Raw genomic sequence first — 21,693 nt, 5'->3', positions numbered from 1 at the left:
GATTTGTATTGGTAAAAAGGGCACGCTTTCCACAAAAGTTGCGGTCAGAAAAAGGGAGTCGTTTTCGTATCCGAGAATTAGTAAGGTACATAAGTGAAAATCTGGAGGGAAAGCGGGATTCTTGCTGAAATTTTCGAAGTGAATCTATGCCGGTCGAGCGTTAGATTTTTTTCGATCCCGTGTTGATTTCTTAGTCGAACTTTTGGTAAAACGAACTTCTTTGCCAAACTACCAAAGCCGCCATTTTAACGAGTTTAACTAACGTGGGGGCCTTCACATTTCTGGTATAACTTTAAAAGGTGAATATTGCGAAGCGTTACCGTATTAATACGAAAGCGAACCTTTTTCGTGTTAGTGCATTATGAGACTAAGGTATTCGCGCATATTGTTACCACGAAAATTTTGGAGTACAAGGTGCAAAACTTTCCGTTGCGCCCGATTTGTAGTGGTAAGTTACGTAAAGAACCAGTTGTCCACCTAATTTGTTTATACGAGGTGCTCACAACATTATGAACAAAACGGCTACCGGTAAAAAGGTTAAAGACAATTAATTCAAGATTCTGTTCAAACCTTGTTACAACAATGTTGTACCCTCTGGCGGATTGAATGGACAAAAACAATTAATACGTTTCAATTCAGCGCAAAATGTATATAACATTTGAGTGCCTGAACGATAATAAAAGGTAACGTGTAATTTGTGTAAATAACTGACTATTCGTTCATATAGATGAAAAATTGTATGGTGAAGACTACTGGTACGGCTTTCCACGATGTGGCGCTAAATGAGGCTTCTCTTTCACCGAGATGTGCACTACGTTGGAACGTGAAATTGGTCGTCGGTCGTCCGTGTACTAAATTGTATCTCTTGCTGTTTTCTTCCACCGGAAATCCATTTCCTTTTAGAATATTACAATAGTGCGTTGCAAAAATTACGTTATTGTTGGCATTTATCGTAATAGTTTCCAATTCGCGTCTAATTTTCGTGCGGTAGACGACGAGACCTTTTTTTTAGTTCGATGCGAGTTTCTCTCGCGGCTCGACGCAAATTGTCTCACGGCTTAATCTGAATTTTCTCGCTGTTCGACTCAATTCTCTTTCTCGCGGCTGCATTTCCGACATCTTAATTCCCACTACTTTATTTTTTTCATTCGCACCCAGTTCGGGACGCACAGTCGTACAACTGTACGTGATGAAGGCAATCCAGAGAGTGGAAGCTGGAGTAATGGGTAATCGACCGAATTTACAAACCATGGCACATGTTGTGCCGATACGATGTAGTAGGGCCTTTGGCCGGAAGTAGTCGAGAGTATATAAATCGAGCAACTTTAGTAAATTTGCCCTTTTTTCCGCTACAACAAGCGACAGCCACCATCGTAACGGGTAAAATAGAATTTCAGGAAATCTTTGTGGCTTTCGGAGTCCCAGAATATTTGATAAGGGACAATGGAGTGCAACGATTTCAGAAACATGTGAGGCCAATACAAGACGAAAATCTTGCTTAACGCAAAAGAATCCGACCGAGTGCGTAAATTGCGTATTAAAAGCTATGATATCGGCATATGTAAAAGACAACCATAAAAACTGGAACAGTTTTACCAAAGCTGGGTGTGGCATACACTCATACAGCCTCACACCAAGTGTTTGGAATGAACCAAATGGCGACAAAACTTTCAATCGGTCGCCGTTTGGTTCTTATCAAATTTGTTAAGGCCGAACTTTTAGGGCCTGATGATGGCTTCTTAGCCGAAACATGTCGCCTAAGCCTTATTTTTCAACATCAAATGCTTTGAATTAATTAAATTTTATGAAGAAGGTTTTAAGTTCTTGGATTATGGATTATCATTGCACTCCATTTCGAGTTATAGAAAGAGAAAATGGATACCCAACGAGATCTGCACCCACTTTGTGAGGACGCCCAGTCCACGTGGAAGCTAAACGTCGCTACGATTTACGTAAACGCCCCCAACAATTCGAAGAAGGCGCATCAGTATGGAAACAAAATTATGTTCCATCTGATAGGTTAAAAAATTTCACGGCTAAATTTGCACCAAAGTACATAGGACCTTTTATTATAAATAACTGTCTAATGATACTGGGCAATCAAAAGGCATACTAAAAATTTGAAGCCCATGATAGCATGAATTTTGGGTAGGGTTGGAAGCGGCTATATTAGGAAGAGTATTCAATTTTTTTTCGCGTTTTATTTTTTTCGGGTGGGTTTCTTCGTAGTAGGACCTATCATCTAGGTGCTATAGGTATGGGATCGTACCCTTGTAAAACCGTACTGTAGTTCTAGGTAATTTTGCCCTGTCCTACGACTTCCCGGCGCGTCAAGCTTTAACGCGCATTCATTCAGGGACCACGTGCGCACATACAAATTCGAAAAAAACATCACGGAACGTTACGTTACACCTCAAACCTGAGCTTAAGGTTCAATACAAGAAACCCGAGACTTTAAACTTCAATCTTAAGCCCTGAAACCTGCCCACATGAGCCTTCTATTAATGCTATCATATTTCTAATAGGCCATTAAAAATGAATTATTCCGTTTGAATTCATCGACAAAAAGTGGCGCGCGATTAGTGTATCCGCAGGCATTAAAACGTACGTAGAATTTTAAGGGGGGGATTTATAATGAGGGACTGAAATAAGTACACAAATTTCGGAGCGTGCTAATTAAGGTTGTACGAACTTATATCACAGTAAATTAAGCAAAAAGCTCGAAAACACAGTGCTCGAAGCAGATAAAATATCTAGTTATATAAGGATACGGATGCGCAAAAACCCAAATAAGGGAATATATTAAAGCCATTTATTTTTGGAAGTACGTGGAGCGCAAGGGTGCTTATGAAAATGTATAAATTACGTTTTTTTTTGGCTCTCGTCGAGGGCTCACTACGTCGATTGCGTAATTTCGACTCTGCGGTAAACAAAGCAAAAGATTGAAACACAAAGTCGATATATCAAAAGCGCCATTCTCGGTGATATAAACTCTCTACTCGTGCCCAACTTTTCCCATACATTCGCGCGGATTTAAAGCGGCGAGAAAGCTGGTAAGTGCGAAATACTTTTTTCAGTCGGCACTTTATTTCATCGCGAAATGAGAAAATCGAGAGCGAAACGTCCCTCGCTAGAGCCTTAAGATCATTAGTGACTTAAATTTACGTAACGCCGACCGACTGAAAAAAGTTCCGCATCCCGAAAGTTTTCGTCTGGTTTTTTTTGGGCCGGTTCTTTGTAAAAGTCGAGTATTCTTTTTTTGCAATAAAAGTTTATTTCGCAGAGCCAAACTGATAATTTATATGGAAATGTACCGTTTGTGGTTGACAGGAGCATTCATGCAAGGAGATGTATGTATTAAGCTGTGGGTATGTGCTACCGCATTATTAACATTATTTCCACTTGGAAAAATTGCTTTTATGGACAAAAGTCGAGTTATTACTTCGTCGGTTTTAAAAACGTGCTTCGAGATCAAACTTTGTCAAACGCGCCGCTGCATTCCTCTCTAATACTGCAATTCGAGTTTATATAGGACAACATCTCCTCACATACAAAAGGAGCCACTGCACTTGTATTAAATACTTGATTTATTTCTAGGTGCATTGGAGACACCTATTGTAAAGTTAAACTAATTTATTTATTTAAATACCAAAACAACAGAAATCCACATTTTGTTTAAATTCGGCAAAACATTTTTATCAGCTGGAAAATGTTTGCATTACTGCAATGAAAATTTAGTAAGCCATACGGGGATCGCAGGAATCTGTTACATTTTTGCTGGATTATTATTATTATTATTTTACTCAAAAGTGGTATACTAATTTAATCTCTTTACCTAAACACCATAGGCTGCAGTCAACAGTTTATTTTCTCAAATACGTATAAGTTATTATTTGTTTGAGTATCACTGCATTATTTGTTTGAGGTAGGCTGGATTATTATTATTATTATTGTTTGACTCAAGAGTGGTACACTAATTTAATCTCTCTAACTAAACACCATATGCATTTGTAACAGTTTATTTTTTCAAATACGTAGAAGTTATTATTTGTTTGAGTATCACTGCATTATTTATTTGAGGTTCGCTGGATTACTATTATTATTATTTTACTCAAGAGTGGTACACTAATTGAATCTCTCTACCTAAACACCATAGGCTGCAGTCAACAGTTTATTTTCTCAAATACGTATAAGTTACTATTTGTTTGAGTATCACTGCATACTTGTTTGAGGTTCGCTAGATTATTATTATTATTATTATTATTTTACCTAATAGTGGTACACTAATTTAATCTCTCTACCTAAACACCATAAGCTGCAGTTAACAGTTTATTTTCTCAAATACGTATAAGTTACTATTTGTTTGAGTACCACTGCATTATTTGTTTGAGGTTCGCTGGATTATTATTAATATTATTTTACTCAAGAGTGGTATACTAATTCAATCTCTCTACCTAAACACCATATATGCATTTGTAACAGTGTATTTGTTCAAATACGTATAAGTTACTATTTGTTTGAGGTTCGCTGGATTATTATTATTATTATTTTATTCAAGAGTGGTATACTAATTTAATCTCTCTACCTAAACACCATAGTAAACTAATAAAATGTTGTAGCCCTCTGTATATAGTATAGGTAAATAAGTTTTGTGAACGACGGTAAAATCTGCTGTAGTTTTAAATTTAGATTAAGGGGAATGGACTTTGGCCGGGGCATTGCAAATGCTTATGTTTTGTATATGGGTATGAAGTTACCAGTTTCGTCAAGCAGAAAAGAAGCGTAAGCTTAAGCGTAAGCGTAAACGTGAACGTGAACGTGAGCAAAGTGAACGTAAACGTAAACACAAACGTAAACGTAAACGTAAACGTAAACGTAAACGTAAACGTAGACGTAAACGTAAACGTAAGCGTAAACGTAAACGTAAACGTTAACTTTACAAATCCTTACGTTCCCGTTCTCTGCCTAAAGAGGGCCAGGGAACCCTGAGCACTCCGCCTCCGGTTTCCTTCAGGGGTGTTGGAAGAATGAAACTCGTTGACCCTCTCCCCCCTCAACGGCAGGATCTTTTAATAGATCCCAACCCTTTGGGAAAATATTGGTACAGCATCAACAATGAAGGGCAACAAGTTAATTAAACCGATTTGCAAAAAAAAACAACAGTCGTTCACCTACTAGGGCCATCAAAATCTTGTTTCGAAAAAGGGTTTGTGTAAATAACGTCGTTCACGGCGATTTAACACAAATAGCCTCACTCCACCCTTATGAATAAAAGAAGAGACAATTACACAAAAAAGTGCTCGAGTTTCATTACGAAATACCGCACAAACGTTCGTATTATAAAAGGGCCTCGATATAATCAATTTAGAAACAATTAGGTTAAGCGAAAGCTAAAAGTACGTGATAATGGTCCACACGCTCGCCACGCATACGCCGAAAAAGCCAGAGCGGAGAGAAAGGAAAAATTAGATGAAAAACAATTAAAGTGGTCTCCATCTGTATCACTCAACGTTATATACACGACGCTTTTTCTGTGCCTTCGAATGTCCGGCATAAACGCGAGAGGTGCTTAGAGAGTAACATTACAAGGGAGTGGTTGCGGCCCTGGGAGGAGGCAGCTCGGGAGGGTAGATGGAAAATCAGTGTTAGTCGCTTCATAAAACAAAATCTGACACACTTAAATTGATACTTTAAAGGTAATCGGACGTGCGACATTGATTTGGACTTGTCATTTGTATCACTTATCTCTTATGTGAGCTCTAAACGTTTGCGCGACTCTTTTTACTTTAGCGTTTCCTTTTCACATTTAAACGTCTTCAAACACGGACTCGCACAAGATTTTAAAGGGGGCGCTGTCACGTTCAAAAGTCCCAGTAGTTTCAATAGTCTGAAGCAATAATAGCGGGGAGTGCTTGCAAGGTGTAAGGGAAGGGCGAAAAAAGAAGAATTGAGGTTTAATAAGATCGCTGGAAGAGGACACCTTAAGAACCTTCCAGGAAGATGCGTTGCCAAAACGAAGGATGTAAAAAACGCCGAAGGAAATGTGGAACTCTAATTAATGGAGAAGGGGGATTGTAACGGGTGGCCGCTTTGTAATTTTGCAAAGTATTGTTCTTGAATCTGTATTTGATTCAACCTAGGGAAATTTAAACATATACCGCTTCATAGCAAATGTGAACGAAACTATTTCTAGAGATAAGAGCGAGAAACGCCCGCGTTTTGAATAAAATGCAGTCTGTTTTAGTAGATAACGCGCGAGCTTGACAATGTTGCCAAGTTAAAAACCGTCGTGTATGGTGGTCTACATAAAAAACGGTTCCGTTTTCGGTTTTTCCAGCGGGCGAATAACCAACGAGACGTCATTCTATAAGGCATTGGTAAATAATTGTGAAAAATTAATATCAAAATTGGGAAATTGATTTTTTGTTCCTGTGCATAAACAAGATCTCTATCATTATTTTATTTTTATTTATTTTTGTTTTTATTATCTCTCTCTTGTTCTGGGCCCTCATAACGCTTTTTAGAGGTGCCCTTTAAATAATTTAAAGGCGGTTCTCTTGTATGCATTCTACAAGAAGCTGACCTTTCCTGGGCGGTGCAATAAGATTACTTGTACCAAGGAAAGATAAGACCATTCGTAACCTGAAGGAAATCCCATACACATCAATAACCGTAAGTTACATTAAATCTTTCATTTGTATATAGTATTATATTATTTTTAAGAATTTGCATGATTGAGGAATGTAATTTTAATATTCCTAGAGGAACCGACCTACAAAAATCTACTACATGAAGCAGATTTGTATTTTATTTATAGTTAAGAGTTGGAACCAAACAAAAGATTTTCATTAATTGATAATTTGCATTCAATTTCTTTGATACCATGCCTTTGATTGGATAAAAATTTTATTTAACATTCGGGAAAATGTACTAAGAACTTATCATGTGTAAAAAAGAGTTTAGTTCCAGAGCACCAGGTTTTGCCAATATTAAAGTACTGAGCTAGCCTGGGTAAAAAAATGAATTGTTACAGTAGAAATTTTGCCAGTGCCGTAGAGGTCCGATTTTATTTAATGCAAGCGGGTTATCCGACCATTGTAAATGTAACTAAGTTATTATGGGATTCGGAAGGTGTAAAAGAGCGAGAGAAAGGCTTGCGGGTGGTGTAGAATGAATGACTCAGGAACGAGGGGATGAAAGAGGAAATACTGAACAAGTAAAAAATTTTGAACAGAGCGGGAAGTAGACGGAGAAGGAGGAGGGAGAGCGGGGGTTAAGTAATCGTGAAGGTGGCCGCATGACGTGTGAAGGACGCGCAAGAAGCATGAAGTGTTTGAAAAGTGGAGCACGGTTAAGAAGGTGTAAGAAAGCGAAAGGGCGTGAATGAAATAGACGCGAACGAGATATAAGCAAAAAGTAGTTGGGGGAAGCTTGAAGAACCTTACGAAGAAGATGTAGAAAGTGCGAGAAACATTGGAAACATGTGTAGTGAAAGCGCGAAGTGTTTAAAGGCAACGTGAAGAAAACTTGAAAGTAGAAGGGGGGCACTGTGTCGGCCATCTTGGATTTAATTCGCGGTTTAATTACCGGTTTCGCGCTTTGAGTCACAGACTTTAATTTAATTATTTCTAATTAATTTGGGCCAATTAAATAAAATTGGCGACTTTATTCGCGGTTTTTAATTTGATTGGCGTTATAACGTCATAGAATATCCACCTCTCTCATCTATTATTCTATTGTTTGCATAAACACTTTGGTGTAATGTGAGCGATCTCATTCGTCCGAATAGGTAATTATTATTGCTAAACTTAGATAATGCATTCGAACCACACGTTATGTAACACAAACATTTATGTCACGTGTAAATTTTAGCTTGCATCTCATATTAGATCAGAACTTTTATTTTGCGAAAATTTAAACAATATGTGTAGTATGCTTGGACTGCAAGAAGCGGCATTCGTATTTTACTTCCAGATAGTTTGCATCTCAAGAATATTTGTTTCAAAATTATAATAATAAAGCCAATTGTGGGGAATCACACCGGGTTCGTGGTTCTGTTGATGAATTCAGCTTTCATCGTCTTTTCGTCCCAGGCTAGCTCAGATCAAAAGGGATGAAAAATCCGATTCCTAGCTGAACTCCAAAATATTCATGCTGGCCAAATAATTAAATTGATTTTCGCAAACAATGCGACAAATAATTCTAAACGGGAAAATTCAAACCATCAGCCCCTTACACTGATAACTCGCATCAAACGCAGATAAATAAAAATATGAATCAGTTCTTTATCGCCTTTTAATCCTTTAAATTAGATAATCCTAGTGCTTAATTTGATGTACCGTACTGCAACATGCGGATTTTTGTCCCAAAGTCTTATGCAACACCTAAACTTTTAAAATAAAACAAAGAGAAGCAAAAAAAACACGTTGCAATCTTTAAAAACAAGGCGCTGTTTATTTGATTGTCCATTAATTAAATGAAAAGTTTTCGATCTATGGTAAAACTGACTTGTTAATATTGGTACGGTTTATTAATATTGATTAATTTAACTTGATATCTATTTTGTGAGTACGACGGAAAGGGGTACAATTTTTATGAGTAAGACAGAAATAGTGTGCAAGTGTGGGGGAGTTCCCAATTTTTAAGACAAAGATCTAATTTGAAACAAGGATGGATAGTCTGAAGTAACATCAGTCGACGCCCTTCCAAAATACGCGCAATTGATACCATTTACCGCAACTCATGCCAACTACCGCGCTTGACTATGTTCATAATTAAAATAATTTAACCAACCAACCAAAACTATGAGTTTTGGAAGATCGCCTGGCCACGCCCACAAATTGACCCCATTCCCAGCATTTTAATTACATCGCGTGCCAGAATGAATCAATCTAATTAGAAAAAAACAATTGAATTAGTTTAATAAAATCCGTAAATCAAAGCGCCAATCAAACCGCGAATTAAATTAATTTCGCGAATAAAATCAAAGATGGCCGAAAAAGTGACCGCCTTCTACTCTCGAACAGGGATGAAACTATCCGTGAAGTAGATGTGATTACGGGGAAAAGAGCTGAAGGGTGAAGGATATGTACAGGAAGCGACGATTAGGAGAGTATAAGAGGCGAGAAGGGAATGCGGAAATGGTGAAGAAATCGAAAATAATGTTTACGGACGATTCGTGCAGGACATGTCAGAAAGATTGAATTTATGGTGACCTGTCAAGCTATGGGGGGGTGGGGGGGGGGGGGAGATTACCAGGAAAGCTTGAAAAGACTATAAAAGGTACATCAGTGGTAGACGCAGGTTTGATTATTATTTCGCAAAGGTTGCCATGAGAGTGGTAGAGGAAAAAGACAATTTGATGGGGACACCGCTGGGTAAAAAAAATGGCAATAGAACCACCGTATATACTGAGGGGTATTCCATACACCCTAGACCCCCTCGGTACTACGCTTTCTCCAATAAAACGTTAGCCATCAGAATCCATAATAGCTTTTGGGAAAGCCAGATCCCCCTCTAATATGAAATACGCCAAAGAACGCAGCGGCGGGGGGGGGGTGTAAACGAATACATATATTTTGCTTCGAAAGCTTGGCGAAGAATCAGCCTCTCCCACATAATTTTTACTTATGTACTCGCCGAGTTAAAAACCCGAAACGGAACTAACGAGAACGAATCTTCGGTTATGCTTTTTTATATATGTAGAAGTATGGTAGAAAGTACGTCTCCCATTAACTGGTATTACACTCGTCTCTTATCTTAACGCGCTTCATTTTCTCGTATATTAATTCCGTTCTTTTCATTACGGAGCGATACATGTACAAAATTCTCTACACGGGAAAAGCACACTGAGATGACTTGATGTACGCGTGAAATAGTGGTAAGAAGGTGGTGGTAATCTTAGAATAACTCGGGAACGGGAGTAATTAAATATTGATGGGATTTCATTATTTAAAGGGTGCGGGCGGCATCTAACGTAGGTATCTTATAACACTTACCACACGGGTTTACAAATAAAATGTTTATGTTACAGAGTTTTCTACTAGCAGAAACCCTAGAGAGAGGGTTGGACAAAATCAATCTTATATGCGCTTGAGGACTATGGTTTTATCTGAGAGTATTTAACAAATTTTATTAAGTACCTCTTTGAGTAATCGAATAGTGTCTCCGTTACTCTCAAGATCACTTCTATGCTTGACTGTCAGCAAAAATACCTAATTTCCTCCGAAATCAGATCTCCCCCCCATCACTATTTCAAAGGGTGAGCGCTGGGGGCATTCGGTTCTTGAAAAATACATTTTTATATTAAGGGAGTTTATCAGATTACGGAGAACCGGTACCTACAATTCAAATTTCGGAGATTAGGAAAATGTGAAGTAGGAACTTTAAACGTCAGGGCGGCCACTTGCGAATCGACCTCGTATAAAAAGCAAAACCTTCTTGTGCCGCTTCAAGAAGCCAACAATGGGGGGTTCCCGTAAAATATGACATCTCTACCTAAACCCTATTTTCCCTTTCATTTCTCATATACCCTTCCTCATAAATAACACCCTTATTTCCATCTTTGTTCTTAAACAAACGCGGGTCGCCTTCTATGCAAAAACAAGACGTGCTACACGCCGCAACCCCGTCCTGACGCTGGGGCGTTTTCACTTTTGCCATTTTTCCCGGATGTCAACGATAAATTTCGTATTGAGGTAACCTAGACAAGAAATCTGAATAAGATAAACGATCTGTGTCAGTGGCAGAGCGCAAGGTATAATTCGTACAGCCCCATCCCCCGTCCTAGGGGTAGGTTGCACACTTTGGAGCATTCCGATATTAAGAGAAAAAAGTAAAAGGAGACAATATCGCATCCGCAATAATAAAGTAAATTGGGCATCGTTCTCGTTAGCGAGTCGAGTATTGGAGCGAAGACACGGGACGTTTATAGTCAAGTGGCCTGGAAACAAAGCAAGATATTCTTTCAATTGCTCCTTCGTGAGAGTCTCGGCGAATATTGCGAGAGGTCACGTGAAAATGTCTTAAATTAAATTTCAGTTAGTGCCCGAGATTAAATTGTTATCGCGAGTGGCGCGCTACGACAATGGAGGACTTTACAATTTTGTTAAACACACGTGAGAGTGATATTCAAATTCCACCCCCGACCTCTATCGCGATCAATACCTCTTCAAAGGTTAAAGCTGATAGATTTATATAAATCTAATTGCGCGCTGTACCTGTTAAACTTCGTCAAGTTTCGAAACTATTCAGTTTGGTGGAGAGGGTGGTGGTTAATTTTTAATTGTTCTAAGTATGAGCAAACTTCGGGGATAATTGTTTCTAGATCAACGCGAACGCCTTGTTTGTCTTTTTCAAACTAAGGATGCCTATGGCACATTTAAAAACAAATTAGTACTCAGAAGAAACACAAAATTTGTTACTGTTAGCGTTGTAGAAACGATGTAACAAAAAACGTCACATTATGAAAATAAAACTTCAAAATTATGAAACCCCTGAGACTCTTGAAATCCAGACCCTTAGTCGAGCCTTGGAGGCTTTTGACGAACTTGCGATACTGGCTCTTGAAAGTCTCAGAACCTTCGAGATCGTTAAGGGAGTTAGTGCTTACTGTGGATTTTTGTAGGACTTTTCAAGGCTTTTTAAAACCTTGAGATCCTTGAACCTGTTGAAAGGTGGAGAGGCCCTCGAGTTTCGAGGTTCTTAAACATTACAGGCATAGTAAAGGGCAAAAATTATTTAGAAGGTTCTTTCGGACTCTTCGAGGCAAAAGACGTTCTTCAAAAATTATAAAGCTTATAAAGGACTTTAAAGGCTCTGAAAGGCTTGGATTTTTACTAGGACTCAATTTATTTTTGGTCTTTCTTTTTTAGGTGGGTGGGGTTTCAGCCGTCTACCCGAACACGGATTCGAAACAGAGACCCTAAGTGCCCACTTAGGGTCTCTGGTTCGAATCCATCTTCGAGCAAGAATATTTGTAAATGCATAGTGGGTAGGGTTGGTACACGACTTAAACCCCGCCCACTTAAAAAAGAAAGACCAAAAATAAATTAAACCCTTAGAAGAAATCCGAGCCTTACAGAGTCTTTAAGGTCCTTTATAAGCTTTATAATTTTTGAAGGTCGTCTTTTGCCTCGAAGAGCCCGAAAGAACCTTCTAAATAATTTTGGCCTTTTACTATGCTCCAGCGTCAGAACGGGGTTGCGGGGTGTAGCACGTCAGCGTTTGTTTAAGAACAAAGATGGAAATAAGGCTGTTATTTATGAGGAAGGGTGTATGAGAAATGAAAGGGAAAATAGGGGTTAGGTAGAGATGTCATATTTTACGGAAACTCCCCATTTTTGTCTTCTTGAAGCGGCACAAGAAGGTAGGTACCGGTCTCCGTAATCTGATAAACTCCCTTAATATAAAAATGTATTTTTCAAGAACCGAATGCCCCCAGCGCTCACCCATTGAAATAGTGATGGGGGAGAGATCTGATTTCGGAGGAAATTAAGTATTTTTGCTGACAGTCTAGCACAGAAGTGATCTCGAGAGTAACGGCGATAAAGTAATTTTAGTTGGAGTAGAGACTATTCGATTACTCACAGAGGTACTTAATAAATTTGTTAAATACTCTCAGACAAAACCATAGTCCTCATCAAGCGCATAGAAGATTAATTTTGTTCAACCCCCTCTCTAGGGTTTCTGCTGGTAAAAAAAGTCTGTAACGTAGACAGTTTATTTGTAAACCTGTGTGGTAAGTGTTATAAGATACCTACGTTAGATGCCGCCCGCATCTTTTAAATAATGAAATCCCATCGTCATTAATTACTCCCGTTCCCGAGCTATTCTAAGATTACCACCACCTTCTCACCACTTTTTCACGCGTACATCAAGTCATCTCTGTGTGCTTTTCCAGTCTAGAGAATTTTATACGTGTACCGCTCTGTAATAAAAAAAACGGAAGTAATATACGAGCAAATGAAGCTCGTTAAGATAAGAAACGAGTGTAATACCGGTTAATGAGAGACGTACTTTCTACCATACCTCTACATATTAAAAAAGCATAACCGAAGATTCGTTTTCGTTGGTTCCGTTTCGGGTTTTTAACTCGGCGAGTGCATAAGTAAAAATTAGATGGGAGAGGCTGATCCTTCGTCAAGCTTTCGAAGCGAAATGTATGTATTCGTTTACACACCCTAGCGTACTTCATATTATAGGGGGATTTGGCCTTCCCAAAAGCTATTATGGGTTCTGATGGCTAAACGTTTTATTGGAGAAAGCGTAGAATCCCCTCAGTATACAGGGTGGTTCTATTGCCATTTTTTTATCCAGCAGTGTCCCCATCAAAACGTCTTTTTCCTATACCACTCTCATGGTAACCTTTTCGAAACGATAGTCAAACATGCGTCTACCACTGATGTACCTTTTATAGCCTTTCCAGGCTTTCCTGGTAATCTCCCCCCCCCCCACCCCCACCCCCCGTAGCTTGACAGGTCACCATAAATCCAATCTTTCTCACGTGTCCTGCACGAATCGCCCGTAAACATTATTTTCGGTTTCTTCACCATCTCCACATTCCCTTCTCGCCTTCTTATACTTCCCCTAATCGTTATTTTCCCCATTCCTTCAAGCCTTCTTACGCTTCCTGTACATATCCTTGACACTTCAACTCTTTTCCCCGTAATCACATCTACTTCACGGAGATACTTTCATCCCTGTTCGAGAGCAGAAGGCGGTCACTTTTTCGGCCATCTTTGATTGTATTCGCGAAATTAATGTAATTCGCGGTTTGATTGGCGCTTTGATTCAATTAAATTAACTCAGTTGTTTTTTTTTAATTAGATGCAATTAAACTGATGGGAATGGGGTCAATTTGTGGGCGTGGCCAAGCGATCTTCCAAAACTCATAGTTTCGATTGATTGGTCAAATTATTTTAATTAGGAATGTAGCCAAGCGCGGTAGTTGAGTTCCGGTAACTGGTATCAATTGCGCGTATTTTGAAAGGGCGTCGACTGGTGTTACTTCAGACTATCCATCGTTGTTTCAAAAAATTGTACCTTTCCGTCGCACTCACAAAATAGATGTTTTATTAATAAATATTAATAAACCGTACCGGTATTAACAAATCAGTTTTACCATAGATCGAAAACTGTTCATTTAATTAATGGACAATCAAATCAGCAGCGCCTTGTTTTTAAAGGTTGCAGGGTGTTGTTTTTGCTTGTTCTTTGTTTTGATTAAAAAGTTTGCGTTTTACATAAATAAGACCTTGGGACAAAAATCCGCATGTTGCAGTGCAGACCTTCAAAAATTATAAAGCTTTATAAAGGACTTTAAAGGCTCTGTAAGGCTCGGATTTCCACTGAGACTCTTAGGGCCGGTATTATAAAGCCCGCTTGAACGGAGATTGGCGTTCAATCGTAGTTTGAGTGCGATTGCGCGTATTAAAAACGCCGTTTAAGTCGTAACCAGAGCTCAATCTCCGATTGAAGTCAACCCGCCAATTTTCTCGGATTTTGGCGTCCAAACGGAGATTAGGCGCGCGCACGTGTAAAGAACTGTAACCAGTTTATTTTGTTTTGTCATTTAATATTTATAACGAAATGGAAATAATTGAAATTGGACGTGCAAGAGATCGGTTACTGTGGGCAGTAAGCGACGATGACTCATCATCAGAGGATGAGTTCATTAGAAGAAGAGCAGAAATTTTAGAGAAGGTGTTGATCATTTCGGCAAGTGATATGAAGAGGAATTTTGGCAGAGATTTCGGTTATCCAAGGATACTGTTAGATCCCCATAAAACAGGATTCGAGCACTAAATTTGTCCCCCAAACAAACAAGTAGGTTTGTGCTTTTCTATGGAAATTCTATTATTTTTGCGAATTTACGCAACTGGGTGTGTTAATTAATTAATAATAGCCCATCAATGGTGAGGCTGTCGTCACCAGCTCTAGCTTCATTACCAGTAAGGTGCTAGATCATATTTTGTCTTCAGTTACTCAAATGTGGCTCAGTCAATGCAGCGTTATACTTCTCTGCAATTTTCTTCCATGCGAGGGTGTATAAACACAGAATGATTAGGGATATAGATGCAAACAAAAAACTCACAACTGATGACATCCTGATGCTTTACCTTGTTCTTGGTAGTAGAGGCGTCCGCCCGTTTATTTTCAATTATATGTAAATATGACTTGTCTTGGCACAGTGGCAGGCAAAACAGCGCTATGTAAAACGATTTAGCAAGGGGATGAACAGATCAGCACAGTTACAGTGGCAGGGGCAAATGGCACAAAAGCGAACGAACGGCGCGGGCGCGATGGGTGCGAAGAACGTAAACGTCATCAGCTGTCACTGTCAGCTGACGCATCGGCCACTGAAAATTCTGCGCTCTGATTGGCCCTCGGTTCGCCCGCAGTGTTACCATCCTAGGGATCGTAAGCTCAAACGGAGATTAACCAAACGCTCTTCCCAAGGTGTTTATTAGGCGCTTCTTTCGGTTATCCAAACGCGTTATGGATTGTCAAATCATTTCTTTCGAAAGTGTGATCTTATAATCATATGCTAAAATCGTGAACAAACTGAACATAAAAGTTTGATGATCACGAATTCCTAACCTATAAATGCAAGGATATTTTGTGGCTCAAATAAGGATAGTCAATTTTCGTACACTGAAGAGGCAGCCATAATCGTGCAAAGTTACTTCAACTTGTATTTATTTAAAGTATTTTCATAATCCAAACAAAAAAACATATACCCTAATCCGACATGCAATGTTACCTTCGTAAACTTAACCATACTTATTTAAATGCACGCGTTCTTCGTAAAACGTGATCCATCCGAATCACGATCTCCAAATCATGATTAGCAAGAGTCGAAAGGAAGCGCCTATACGCAACCGCTCTCAATCTTGGTTTGACGTTCAATCGCCGTTTGATTAATCTCCGCTTGAACTGTACTTTTATAATACCGGCCCTTAAAGGTTTAATTTATTTTTGGTCTTTCTTTTTGAAGTGGGCGGGGTTTCAGTCGTGTACCAACTCTACCCACTATACATTTACAAATATTCCTGCCCGAACACGGATTCGAACCAGAGACCCTAAGTGCCGCACTTTGGAAGATCACCTTCATGAGCAAGGTTTTTAAATGCTTTTGAAAGCACTTAGGTCCCTTTGTAAGAAAACATCAAATTGATAACGCTGGAATTTTATTTGTGAAACATCCTGTACTATGTTTTGTAAAATCCCCTCGTTAGATGTCGCCTGTTGTCGTCCCCATCCTTTATTTGCAATCCCTTCTACATCTCCCACCTTGTTGTGTGTTTATTTTATTTTATTAATTAAACAATTTCAATCAATACGAATTTCGATCTCTGGCCAGCCGGCTGGAGCTACCCGAAGGCAGAACCCTGTTCTGTTTACACCTTAAAGGTTCTTAAAAATTTCTTTTTGAAAGCTTGTAAGAAAGAAGGCGCAAATATTACCCGAGCAAAGCATAAAAGGATAAGAGATTAAGATAAGAAGGGGGCGCGATCTATGCGTGAAGGTGGAAACTTGAAAAAAGTGGAAAGAGGGAAGAGGGAATAAAATACAATGCAACGTGAGAAAAGCTTGGAAAAGGCAGGGCGAAGAAAATGAGAAAGGGGTGCGAAAAGGTAACACCCAAGTTGTCTGTAGTGCTAAACCCCGTACCGAAATGCATAGGGATGAGTACCATAGGGTGGTAATATTCGTTTTGGGTAGAAACACGAAACCGGGGGGTCTGGGGGGTATGGAATACTCCCCAGTGATGGAAAACTTGAGGAGCCTTTCGCTACAATCATCATGAAATTATTTGTGTACGTAGAGGAATGAAGTGTACGTGTACTGGGGGGTATGGAATACCCCCCGGTGCAAAGTTTCCTCGCAAAACTCTACCCCTTGAGGAGTCTCTTCCTTTCCACACCCAACTTACCTTTAGTGCCACGTTGAATCACCCAGTACCGAAATGCATAGGGTGAGTACTATAGGCAGGAATACCCGTTTTCGGCAACAGCACGAAACCGGGGTATTGGGGGGGGGGGGGGGATGGGATACCCCTCATCAAAGGAAAACTTGCCTCTACAACCATCATGAAATCATTTGTGTACTCATCGTAATAAAGTCTACGTATACTGCGGGTTATTTCATATCCCCCAGACCCCAGAAAGACGCGAGTTTCGGTTAAGTTTGACGTAAATAAATTCTAACGTCGGCGAGATTCCAATATCCACTATCTCTCACCCAATTCTGTGCCAACATTTTTTGTCTTGACTTTGAAATTTGAACGGCGACCAACCTTTGAACTTTAAACGTCAAGAAACTTTTGAACCTTGGATTTTGAACGACGAACAAACTTTGGACTTTAAACCGCGATCAACCCTTGAACCTTACACGAACTTAACTTCGAAGATCACCACATGTATTGAAAGTCGTCCTCAGGAAGAGAGTGGCACTACTTTACGGTACCTGAATTTCACCTCATGGAATTTTACGTGGAGTAGAGTTAGGATATCGTTATTATCCCTATATGACCATCGCTTGAGTTGGTCCACGACTGCTATCCATCACATCATTGACAATATTCGATATGCCTGAACTCGAGGGTAGTTATAATCACTACTCCCTCTCCCCACAAGTTCAAACTTGAGGTTAATGACATCACACTCTCCCTCCGGCGTCCCTACGACAAATGTTTGATTTTTAATGTCGTGGGGTTGTTAGCCCTTAGACCTTAGTTTTTTAAAGTTACCTTCAAAATGAAATTGACACTAGAAAATCGCCTTATGAGATTTTACAAGGAGTTGAAAAACACCATAAACAAGGAGACATTGACCTCAAAAATGTAATATGACACGACAAACAATTGACGGCCTCGCAATAAATAAAGTCATTGAACTTTAATAGTCTTGAAAATGAAATGATACCACAAAACTGGGGTCATTGACCTCTGGTTACGTTAAAAATGAAGTATAACCCCATAAAATGGGGTCTTGAGCGGTGATAAACCTTTAAACTTTGAACGGTGACCAACCTTTGGCCTTTCAGCGGCCAGCAAATTTTGAACTTTGAATGTGGGCCAACCCTTGGACTTTGAACGGCGAACAACCTTTGAACTTTGAACGGTGACAAAGCTTTTCGTCTGGAGGGGCACTAGAGAACTTTGACGGCACCCAAGTTTAGCCTTATGGAATTTGAAGTTCACTTAGAATATCCCAATCGCTTGTTTTAGTCATGATGCTCAGCATACGCTATTCATGACAATATTATTCAATACGTATGAATCCAGGGGTTTTGTAATCGCTGAGTAAAGTTCAAAGTGAAAGTACATAACTGTCCAAGGTAATTATTCGTAAAGGGTAAATATCACACCAAATTTCCGGGGCGAACGACGGAACGAGGTCTTGATCTACTTCTCACTTTGACATTCTTGAGGAGAGGGATAGGTTTAGGGTTCAACGACTGCTTGAGCAAGGCTTCGTCGCTAAGTACCGAACCACCTTTGAACTTCTTCACCTTGACCAATGTGGCACCGCAAAAAACACAAACCCCAGACTTTATGGCTCTACTAGGGCTGGGCGATTACGGGTTTGAATAATCGATAATCGATTATGAAAAATAATCGATTACACTGATTAATCGATTAATCAAATAATCGTTTAATCGATTAATCACCTAATCGTTTAATCAAAAGTCGATTGTCACATACAAGGAGTGATAAATATCTGTTTGTATGCATTAATACGTTAATTATTTAATAATAAAAATAAAAAATAATTCCATTACTCTTTTCATCAAATCGTTCATTACTACGCAGATCGGTTAATCAATAATCAACAAAGTGTCCCTGGTTCGAATCCGGGTTCGGGCATGGATATTTGCAAATGCATAGTGGGTTGGTTGGTAGAACAGCCTTGGCTGAAACCCTATGCCCATTTGAAAATGAAGGTCAAAAAAAATAAAAATAAATGATTAGGCAGCTTACTCTCCGATGAGGTGTGCTTTAGTTTTGATGATACAATCTTAATTCATTTTAGCTGCTTAAAGTGACGTTTTAACATCCGCTATAAAATAAAATAATACTTGTGAGCTGTTAGTGCTCCTTTTTGCGTAAACTGATGATCCACCTAATAATAATCAATTAAAATTTACTTAATAATTGATTAATCAAACAATCGATTAATCAAATAACCGATTAATCAAATAATCGATTAATCAAACAATCGATTAATCAAATAATCGATGAATCAAATAATCGATTAATCAAATAATCGATTAATCGATTAATTTAATAGAATAATCAAACCCGATTATCGATTATCGTTTGATTATAATCGATTAATCGATTTTTTTGCCCAACGCTAGGCTCTACCGATTTCCGAAAGCAATTAAGAAACAATGCCCGACAGAAAAAAAATAACTAGATATTATAAATGCAAGTTCCTTGCACTGCAGTTGACCGATTTATTTGTTCAAATTCCAATAAAACCCCTATTCATCTGGAAAATACTTTCGAACCTCTAAATTTTGACAACCGGCAGGTTGGTTTCAGGAGTCCCAAGGGGCTCGGGGGTATCTTTCCCAACCTTGTAAAGGATCTCAAGCGCCAAAAAATTTTATACGATTCAAAGGACGTTACCACAGGTCCCTAAAACTCCAAAAGTTTTAAATGTCCAGGAATTTTAATGGTTACAAGAATTTCCAGTTCCAACGAATTGCAGAGTCAGGAGTCTCAAGAATCTCCAGATCAGTAAGCATATAGAGAATTTTAAAGAACCTCAGTTGTTTAAGGATATCCAAGAGCTTTTCGAGGTTTTTTGTATTCGGAAAAATTAGAAAGGTCTGGGGAGTTTCAACAGTTACCTTCAATAATTTAAGGTATACGAAAGTCGATCGCTAAAGAGTCTTATTGTTGTCAAAAATCCAAGAGTTCCAAAGATCTCAAGAATGTAAAGAACGTTGAAAACCTCTGATTCAAGTGTCGGTATCAAGAGTTCCAATCTTCTAAAGAAATCTCAAGGGTCTCAATGTTCTTAGAAGCCTTTTCAGTTATTCTACCCTCAAAAGTCCCCTACAGATCGAACAGCTAGGTCCATTAAGAGAAAATCTTTTGGGTGACAATTTCAAGGCTACTAAACACCTGTTAAAAGATCTTCGATAGCTTAAAGGGTCGACCATGGCTCGAAAATGCCAAGAGAATTTATTATTTAAAAAACTCTGAAGTGCAACACGCTGAAAGTACATTTATAATTGCTCGCCCGTTTGCAATCAACAAGTGCTTTACAAATTAAAAGCTTTGTTCCGGTGTTAGGTTGGAAATGTGTTTAACCTACATGAAGTCGGATAGCAAAACGTAAAAACAAACAAAACGAAACTGAGAAAAATGACATGTATTCGCAATCACGAGACAGACAAGGTTGGATCAATGAAACAGTCGCCGATTAAATAGTCAATCTGCATTAATAATCCAAATAAATAACATGGAAAGCCGCACGTGCGTTTTGTGGCCTTTTTGCGCTAATTACACGTAATGGATTGTTTATTACAGCCATTCGGTTCCTACTTTATTTATCGAGTGTGATTAAATTCAATTATATGTTGCCATTCAATTATAATTGAACTCGGCAATATACAGGGTATCGATTTTTGACGAGGTGCTGGACTTCTATTATAATGTATCGCGACAAAATTTAAATAAGACTACGTATACATTATAATTAATGCAGATTTCATGCGCGTCTTTGTACCTTCAATTTAAGTTTTAAGCCGTCACGGATCTCGAGAACGATTCGTGCTCGAAAAAACGAAATAATTCGCAAGTGAAGTGTTTTATTTTAATTTAACTGAATACATTTACGTTCGACGGATTATGAGTGACGAAAAAACCGTCGCCTAAGCTGAACAAACACATTATTACGCGTAGATTAAACCTACGAGAATTTGCACAACCGGCGAAAATTAAATTAACCCTTGAAATCTTAATTTCGATTTACATTGGAGACGTTAATTGCTTTGCCGATTATTCTGCCATTTCAAATATACCAATATTAACCGTTTACTGAACTGTAAAACATATACTTCCGTAAAGGTTAGTTATATCCAAGTAGAGAGTATTTTGATGTGATCAACCTGTAAGGCGTAACGATGTTCGAGATTTTTTTCGGTCCGTGACGACATTAAAGCTATTCTCACCTCGGGTTGACTTTCACCATGAACAATGCAGACGAGTTGCGCTTCGAAACCTTCGCCCGAATGGACGACGGCCCTCTCGACGGAAATTTCAGGTGGATCTGAAAATAAAACGAATTCCGGTTAGAAAGGCGACACATTTATTTACTCGAATCGGGCGACATCATGATAAAGCACGCGCTTCGAGGGACCATTTTTATTAAACCATTAAACCCTTTTTTGCCTTTTATCATTATCCCTTTTATCTCCTCATATACGTTATGTCCTTGCGAAGCTCACTTATATCCGAACAACGACGATATTATTGTAACTAAGCGCTAATTATGAATGAAGGACCCTTTTCGCAGCGAACCCCACGAACAGATTGGAATACGTAATTTATAGTTACGTGCGGGTTATTCGGTTTTACAATGAATCAAATTTATAATAATCAGATACGTTGTGTTTTGCGCGAGCATCTGTTACAGGCGCTTTTTCCCCAGTTTTGCTCGTTTTCAATACTCG

General features: G+C 38.9%; 1 protein-coding gene across 2 annotated transcripts in view; it reads right to left on the bottom strand.

Moving 5' to 3' along the window:
- The window catches only part of LOC116179964, a 29,493-nt gene extending 8,209 nt beyond the window's left edge, over positions 1 to 21,284 (bottom strand). For both annotated transcript variants that reach the window (XM_031499786.1, XM_031499787.1), the window contains exon 1: positions 21,193 to 21,284. The gene's annotated coding sequence lies outside the window, so the exon portion shown is untranslated. The remainder of the gene's footprint in view (positions 1 to 21,192) is intronic.
- Positions 21,285 to 21,693: the final 409 nt, after the last annotated feature.

This window comes from Photinus pyralis, unplaced genomic scaffold (assembly GCF_008802855.1).
Source record: "Photinus pyralis isolate 1611_PpyrPB1 unplaced genomic scaffold, Ppyr1.3 Ppyr1.4_LG9, whole genome shotgun sequence".
In the NCBI taxonomy this organism is placed as follows: Eukaryota; Metazoa; Arthropoda; class Insecta; order Coleoptera; family Lampyridae; genus Photinus; species Photinus pyralis.
Note: the sequence above shows the minus strand (reverse complement) of the source record. Positions and strands in the feature narration are given on the sequence as shown.